This window comes from Boleophthalmus pectinirostris, unplaced genomic scaffold, assembly GCF_026225935.1.
Source record: "Boleophthalmus pectinirostris isolate CB_2022bp ecotype Guang Dong unplaced genomic scaffold, ASM2622593v1 HiC_scaffold_2, whole genome shotgun sequence".
NCBI lineage: Eukaryota > Metazoa > Chordata > Actinopteri > Gobiiformes > Gobiidae > Boleophthalmus > Boleophthalmus pectinirostris.
Window position 1 is genome coordinate 17,417,928 of NW_026571152.1, and position 8,599 is coordinate 17,426,526.

The following is an 8,599-nucleotide window of genomic DNA, read 5'->3' on the forward strand; positions in this document are numbered from 1 at the left end:
ATGCGCAAACCCTTCATAGTTAGGCTAAGCTATATATTTCCTCTACCATTGCTCTTTGTAAAGTATATGAATTTAGGAAAACTGGACAGTAAACATTTCAATAAAGAAAAACATCTGGAGAGCTGCATTTTCCAAACAGCATCTCCAACTTTTGTAAGTAAGTGGATGTTAAAAATGGTATGCTTATGTGCATGTACCACAAGTGGGCAGCTCACCTGCCATATAGAACTGCAATTAAAAGTATAAAAAGAATAATACTAGTAAAACAAATACAACATGACTAACTGGCTAGTGAATGTAAATGTACAAACACACAAGTATCACATGCATCAGATGGAGAGACTTAATAGCTCTTCTGTAACCACTAGCATTGCAGGCTGAAGCTAATTGCTTTTAATGAAATGACTAACAGCTGCACATGCCGTGCATGTGCTATTGTGACCTAAAGCTAAACTCATGTCTACCAAACATGTCTACCTAAATAAACAGCATTTAAGTATGGGTGATACCATGTTAATTAAATAAGTTGCAAAAGTAATTCTGAGACTGCTCTTGCAGGTGCTTTGTGGGAACAGCAAACTTGCTGGTAAGAAGTTAAGAAAGTTTTACACTGTGCTTAGATAAAGAACAAGTTAGCATCTCCAACCCAATACTGCCTGATACTGCCATGGTGTCCTTGAACAAGGCCCTCTACCCATTTGCCTACATATGAACGTGTAGTGTGAGTGAAGTGTTGGAAGTACTCAATTTTGTTACGTAATTAAAAGTACAGATAGGCCTACAGGAGTAAAACACACTCAAGTAAAATGAAAGCTACTTAAAGTACCAAAAAATAACAGTGTTTTAATACTCTATATACTAAGACTTTTACATGATTTTGCCAGAGTGTGTGTGCTGAGTGTGAGTGGGTAGAGAACAATGTTAAATGGTGGAATACTCAGGAAACTCAGGCTCTCAGGAAAACAGGTAATTCACCAACAGTTACAAGGTTTTGTTGTGATTTTTTTTTTTTTAAGTATATTTTAAGGATTGTAAAATGAAAATGAATGTCTTTCAAATGCAATTTGATTGAAAAGAACACTATTACTTAAGTACTGTATGAACTGTTTTCTGATGGAAAAAGTGTCATTTTATTGCACTTCATAACCTCTAGTTTGTCTGAATTTCATTTTATTCAATCAATAGCTTGTTTTGTCTATTTTTAGGCTGCTCCCTTTACCTATTCATCTAAGTGGAAATGTGTCGGCCTCTGATCTAATAGAACAGTAAATCAATGCAGCTGTTTCATATTTTCACATTTTTGGGGCTGTGCTCACATAAAAATCAAATGTGTCATGTCAAAGCTAATGGGCCTGGTGAGACTGAGGACAGAGGAGAGGGGAGCAGAGCCAGGGGCAAAGTCATAATACTGGAGGGCTGGCAGAGTAGGGCTGTAAGATTAATCGCAATCGCACTTTGAATGGACGCAATTAGCAAATCGCAAAGGCTGCAATTTTTGAGGGAATAATTTTGTCTAGAAATGACAAAACATCTTCTCTTATAAGACATAAACCTAAACCTATAGTTAAAATCTCAGTATATTACTTTTTTGCCAGATTTGGCTAATTGACTAAAAATAAAAGCATTTTTTCATTTTGATTGTGTTTTTTGAACAAAAACCTTGAGCAATTCCACAAACCTGACTCATCTATGACCGAAGGAGAGGCTCCTTCTGCTCATTTCTATGGAAATGTTGTTCTTTTGGCTATAATCTTCCACAGTATGGCATAAAACCTATTTACTTACAATTCAGAATATTCCAAAGTACTGCATGTTTTTAACTGTCTCTTTCCATAGAATCCAGGTGACATTACATACTGTATCTTTAACAATTGTACAAACAAGTTCTGAAATGAGATTATGAACAGGATCCTAGTATTTAAAAAACAAACAAACTACAATCTAAACACAATGCTTGTCAAACAATGTGATGTTTTCCCCAAATGTTTCAGCCCTACATGGCTTTGAGCTCTACAGGAGGCTAGGCTGAACTAGCAGAGACCCAGAGCACCTCTGGACACAGCCCTATGTAAACCTGTCACACGACCTTCACTGTGTTAACCATTAATGCCTCCCCTGATACTAGCTAAGGCAAACAGACAGACCAGGGCCAGCATCTGCAGAGTTTAACCAGAGGAATGCTACAGTCATTTGTAAAATACTTTTGATTAAACTAATTAACAAAAGACAAACAATCAAGAGAGTCTGGCTTCACACCTCCACCAAGACCTCTACCAGGATGCCCTTCTACCAACATGTAACTCACCATTTTCATGATTTTTCTTTATGAAAGCTCAATTATACTTCCTATCAGTTGTTTCCTAAGTTCATTGTATGTTATAGTGGAGTTGTTAAGGACCAAAAAAGTGTCCAACTGTTCACTTTTATGGTACAAGCATGAAGCATTGCCAGATTATTAACATCCCTAGGACCAACATTTCTGGATATGCAACCAAGCCCAAGTTGAACCTGGAGCCGAGTACAACGCATGTCACAAAATGGCTAACATGGAAACGAGGCTGGGAGCTAAATGACTGCTTAAATCGACTTTTTTGGAAAATAATGTTAAATTATTATATAGGTTATAAAGAAGAATATGTATTCTCAAGCTACTGCATAGCAGTTTTCAGTGCTGTGAAGTGAAAGTAAACATTAAATCACAAAAATATTTGCTACTAAACTAATGGTGTTTTTTTAAAGGTGCTTTTTGTAACTTTTCTGATCACCATGGAGATGTTATTGCTTCATCTGGAATGTTTCACAGTATGGCATTAAACCTTTCTATCTCCATGGAGACTAAACCAGACAAAGTTACAGGTCAGATCTGTGGAAAGGGGACCCCGCTCAAAGTCAAAATGTCTGTTTTTTAGGTATTTTTGAGCTATAAAACCTGTACCTGTAGTTGAATAAATGTAAAGTAGAGCTGTTTAATGTCATACTATGGAACATTCCAGGCAGAGCTATGACATCTCCATAGAAAAAAAAGCAGGTGACAGACCCCAAATCAAAAAGTTACACAGTGCATCTTAAAAAGTATTGTTTACTGTTTCTAGTGCTTTTTTGGTAATTTTAGAGCAAACTAGGGACATTTGCAAAATAATCTGGTCAAAAATGTGTAAAAATTAGTGCGTGTGAACTCCAGTGGGCTCTGTGGTATCAAGTACCATGTGACATCACGCAGGGCGAAAGTGGTGTGTGTGTGAGTGGTGGTGGTCGGAGCAATCGATGGTGCCGATTGGCATGGCAGTCACGCTTCCGTCAGTATGCCCCAGGGCAGCTGTGGCTACAATAGTAGCTTACCATCACCGGGTATGGAGAAAAAGAATAATGAATCTATAAAATGCTCTGTAAAGCATCTTTGTGACATTTGTCTGTGAAAAGCGTTATAGAAATAAAGACTTACTTACTTAATAGGACTGCCCTGATTACAGCCAGGAGTTTCTGTTTACAAATCTTGGCTATGGGGGGAGTTTGAAGTGTGGATACCTGTTAGACCAATCACACTGTTCCTTATACCCCCTAACCCTGTCCCTCTCTCCTTTCACACTTCTTTAGTCCTCCAGGTAACACTCAGACCCAGGTCAAGCTGGAGGGACTATGTCTCTCGGGTGGCCTGGGAACGCCTCAGGGTCCTCCAAGAGGAGCTGGAGGAAGTGTCTGGGGTGAAGGAAGTCTGGGAGTCCCTGCTTAGACTGCTGCCCCCGTGACCCGGCCTCGGATAAGTGGAAGAAAATGGATGGAGGGTCTAATCTACTATTTTTGTAGCCTATAACTTACAAATATAACAATACTAATTTGGGGCACAGTACTCAGTTTTTACACTACATTACCACATTTTACAATAAGCTGTAACTTTATATGTGAAACAGCCAAAATTGCCAAAATCATGTAACAATCTCCAAGAAGCTGTCCTAAAAAATAATTATAACACAAAATTAACATGGCAGTGCTAATTAAACAAACCAAATATTGTAAAAACACATCTTCTGAATGTTGCAAGCGCTGCCAAATCTTTCAGCACAGAGCCAATGTACCAAGCCAGTAGAGACTCAGCCCGGGATTACTTTGAACAATACGACTGCTCTTGTGTACTTGTGTAGTTAAAGTATCCATCTAGGGACAATTTCACTTGCACTGTTTTATTCTGCTTGGGTAGTCCAGAAAATATGTAGAGCAAACTAACTTCCATAGAAAAGCCTTAAGTCCATTGACCTGTGCCCTATTTTTTTTTTTTATTACGATGCCCTATGTTTACAGTGAGCTGCTCTTAACAGTTCATTTATTCTGCATACTGTCTGGGTTTATAAATAGGGTCAGTGGGTTGAAAACTGGGGAAATTACAATTGTGTAGTACAGACACATTATTTTCTATTAGTATACATGAGGCACATAAAAAGAATTCAACTACAATTCAACCTATAGGCAATATGTCATAAATTTCTATCATGATTTATAACTTTGATTGGTTAAAACCACAGTATATAACATTCTAGCCAACATAGAGACTAAAAATGTTTCAATTTGGTTATGTTTGAGCTTGCATCTCCACAAACCTGGAGAAGGGCCTCATCCTGCCTGTTGCCATGGAAACGGTGTGTGCTCCATCTTCCACAGTATGATGTAAAAGTTATCCGTCTCCATGGGGATTTTTTTTTTTTTTTTTTTTTTTTTTTTTTTTTAGATTAGATTTATTTATTTTCATTGTCAAACAAAAAACAACAAAATAAAGTTTAGCAACTCTCAAATCATGCAGCAATATGTAAAAGATATTTGGTGGATTACTTTGCTTATGTAATTTTTATTTTATTTTAATCTAATGGTATCCCTCTGTATAAACAAATAATGTCAATATCTCATCTCCACATACAAAAGCAAATGCATTTCTTTATATTACTACACAGAAGGAGCACATTCAAAGAGCCTGCTTCAGTGAAGAATGGTTTTCTTTCAGACGTAGCTTGCATCATCCTGACATGTTTTTCAGTTCTTACAAAACCAAACAACAACACTGTATCAACCCTATCACCTTATGCAACTGCTCTATATATGATGTTAGTAAATCCACTTGTAATTTAATACTGTTGAGTTCTTTGTGCAAGGCTATACTCTGGATCTTGTTAGCGGAATAGTTTTCTGCACATCAGACTGGAAGGACATCAGTGGAATATATGATTCACTGCATGTTTTTGCTATGATCCAAATATCTATAGCTGCAAGGATTGTAATGTTAAAGAATAGCTATGGAAACCAGACAATTACGACTGATGTGGTGAATACTCTGTAAATGTACAATCATGTGTGCAATGTACTATATGCATGTTATCTTATTTATATTTCTTTTGAAGTTATTATATTATTATTATTATATTTCTTCCAGTTGGTATTTGTTTCCTGAATAAAATACAAGCACCTGAATGTACTGTATTATATGGCGTGAGATGTGGTGTTGTTAACCTGCCACCTCTGCCACAAGTTTAATCTTAATTACTGGATGTTCTACTGTGTAAAACCAACTGATATAACTGATACTGTTTTGCTGGCATATGTGAAACTGAAACATCATAAATACAGGAATGAGGTGGTGTACATCTTGAGGTTAAGATTAAGGCCGTCTATGAATGAAGGAAAGGAATTACTTATTGAAACTTTGCAGTGACATCTTGCTGGGGAGAGAGCAGTGCCTCCAGTTAGCATCACACTCCCCGGGAATGTTGATGGCATCAGCTGCGAAGTATCAGTAGTAACAAAGACACTGATAGCCCTGTTTTAAGCACACTGCTTAGCCACCATAATGTTAATCTAAAGGTAACATACATACATGACCTGTATTTGACCCATCCTTCTGCTACTGCTTGGGTAAACCATTCTGGCCACGGTCAGGAGCATCAAGAAGAAGTGTTAGTCAAATGTGTGTGTCATGTAGATGAGAAGAAACCAGTTCCCAGATATGGATCCAACAAACTGACAGCACATAAATGGTAAATGGTCATGTTTATATGGCGCTTTTTCACCTTAAAAGCACTCAAAACACTTTACAACAAGAAACCACTCACCCATTCATACACACCAATATAGGCAGACACTAGGGGCGAGGTGGGTCAAATGTCTTGCCCAAGGACACAACGATAGCATTTATCTGTGGAAGCTAGAATTGCACCTTCAACTTGTGGGTTAGTGGATCTGACCGCTCAACCTATGATATTTTATGTCAAGCGCAGGATATGAACCGCCAACCTTCGGATGAGTGGGCAAATACTCTACCAACTGAGCTACCCCCCATGGAAAGGCCCTGTAGACTGGAAATCAAACCTGCAACCTTTTTGCTAAAAGGCAGATATCCCAACCAACTTTGTATGCAAGTTTTATAACAAAATTACATAAGTTTGTTGGGGGTTTTGTTGGGGGCTGTACTAGGGTCGAGGTGGGTTAAGTCAAGGACACAACGACAGCTAGAATCACACCGCCAAATTGTGGGTTAGCGGATCTGACCACTCAACCGATGATGTTTTATGTCAACAGCAGGATTCAAGCCGCTAAACTTCGGATCAGACCAACAGAGCTACTAGTCACATGTAAAGACCATGCAGACTGGAAATTAAACCTGCAACTTTTTTGCTGAGGCAGAAATCCCGACCAACTTCGCCACCACGTTCCCTTTATATTGCCCACACACACCATATCGCTCCATAAATACGTGTTGTCTGCCAAAAGTGAAGGTGACTTACTGCTTAACAACTTCCTTATCTCTGCTCTGTAGCACCTACCTTCTCTGTCCTCTTGACACCCATTCACTTTTTATGCAGTGCGCTAGCCCAAAGCTAAGTTTACACACTCCCTGCACTTGTAATGACTGTATCCTGTCTGCATATTACTGCACGCTGGGGTCAGATCACCTTCATCACCTGACGAAGAGTGTGGTAATAAAGTTAATTAGCCCACCATCGCATTGACATAACCGTTTGAGTAAAAGTTTTGTTTACTCTTCTCACTGTAAGTCTACAAGTGACAAAAGCGTTAAGTTGACAATATTAAATAATGCTTGTATTTCATGGACAACTCCTTCTGATTTCTCTTTAAGTTACTCTTACTTGAGAAGTAGTTTTCCCAAATACTTTGTACATTTCTTGAACAACTGTGATATAATTCTGAAGTAACGTTCCACTTACTTTAGTACAATTTTAACTACTTTACCCACCTCTATTTATTTTATGCATACTCTACTGACTCTGAGCCCAGTGGAACCATTTAAGACCGAAAACAATTTGACATAGACTGTAGCAGGTGTTAGAAGATAGATGTAGCTAAAAGGGAAATCCCCATGCTTCGTTTAAGTATGCTAGCTTTTAGCCGCTAATTGCTATGCTAATTGGCAGACATTTTAGAGGAGCTAAATGGTCACTAGCATATTGTCTTGTTACTGAGGTTTAACAAGATGGCTGTGTGGGGACATGAGTCATTCAGTGGGAGAGTGCTTAGGTTGTCTGGTCTTTTTCAGAAGCATGACCACAAAGTAAAATAGAAGTGATTCTGATGGTTGATTCTTAATATTTTACGCTCATAAGGAGAGAAGATCTGGCAATTTGCATCTGCTGAAATTGAATAAACAACCCCAAAAATGATAAACTTTATAAAAATTGTCAAAACCATGTGTTTGAGCTAAATTAGTCTTGCCCCAGTACAGATGTATAAGCAGCTCTTGGGGTCAAAATAAGTCAACTTCGTGCTGTCTACATCCAAATATAAAGTGTTTAATTGTCTGATAATAAGGAAGTGCACACTAGCATGCTAGTTGTTATAGTCTCTGAGAGTTATAGACTCATTGTGGTGAATGATTAGGATGCTCGGAATGCAAAAGGTAAGTGACGAATAACTTTGGACCACTGCAAACCACGTAAAATGAACTAGTCCAGTTTTGTGATCTGGTTTTCAGTCTTGGATTTATCATACAGCCATTGTGCAATTTGATCATAAACAGAAACTCAGCATTTTAATGTCTTCAGATAGATTAGACACTGATACTCTTTCAGTAATGTGCACAATTAGGCCCATACATTAACACTACCCACTCACATTTACCGAGAGTCAGTATCTGTATGATTTTGTATTCCTATATTCGTTTTTTACATTTATAGTACACAATTGAGGCATTTTATTGTCCCCATAGGAGGCCAATTCTCCTTCTGCATTTCACTCATCCTTCAACTAGTGCTGCTGGGCAAACTGTCTGGAGCAGAGACAACCACTGAACCGCAGTGCAGAATCCAAGGACCAATCCAAGAGTAATATCAGGATCTTGACCAAAACAGATACCGAGAGGGGAGGATTAGTCTAATGTGGTTGTTTTAGGTGATGGAGGACACAGGGAGAACATGCAAGCTATCATATAATACAGAAATCATATATGAAAGTTTTACAACAAAATTACATACATCTGATGTGGAATGAACCATCCAGTTAGCCTGATTCATCAGCTGGCTTCACTTCGTAGAAACCGTCTGACCTCGCAGTGTTAGAATTCATTCGCTCGACCATAAGCGGGTACTTTTTATCTTTTAACCAG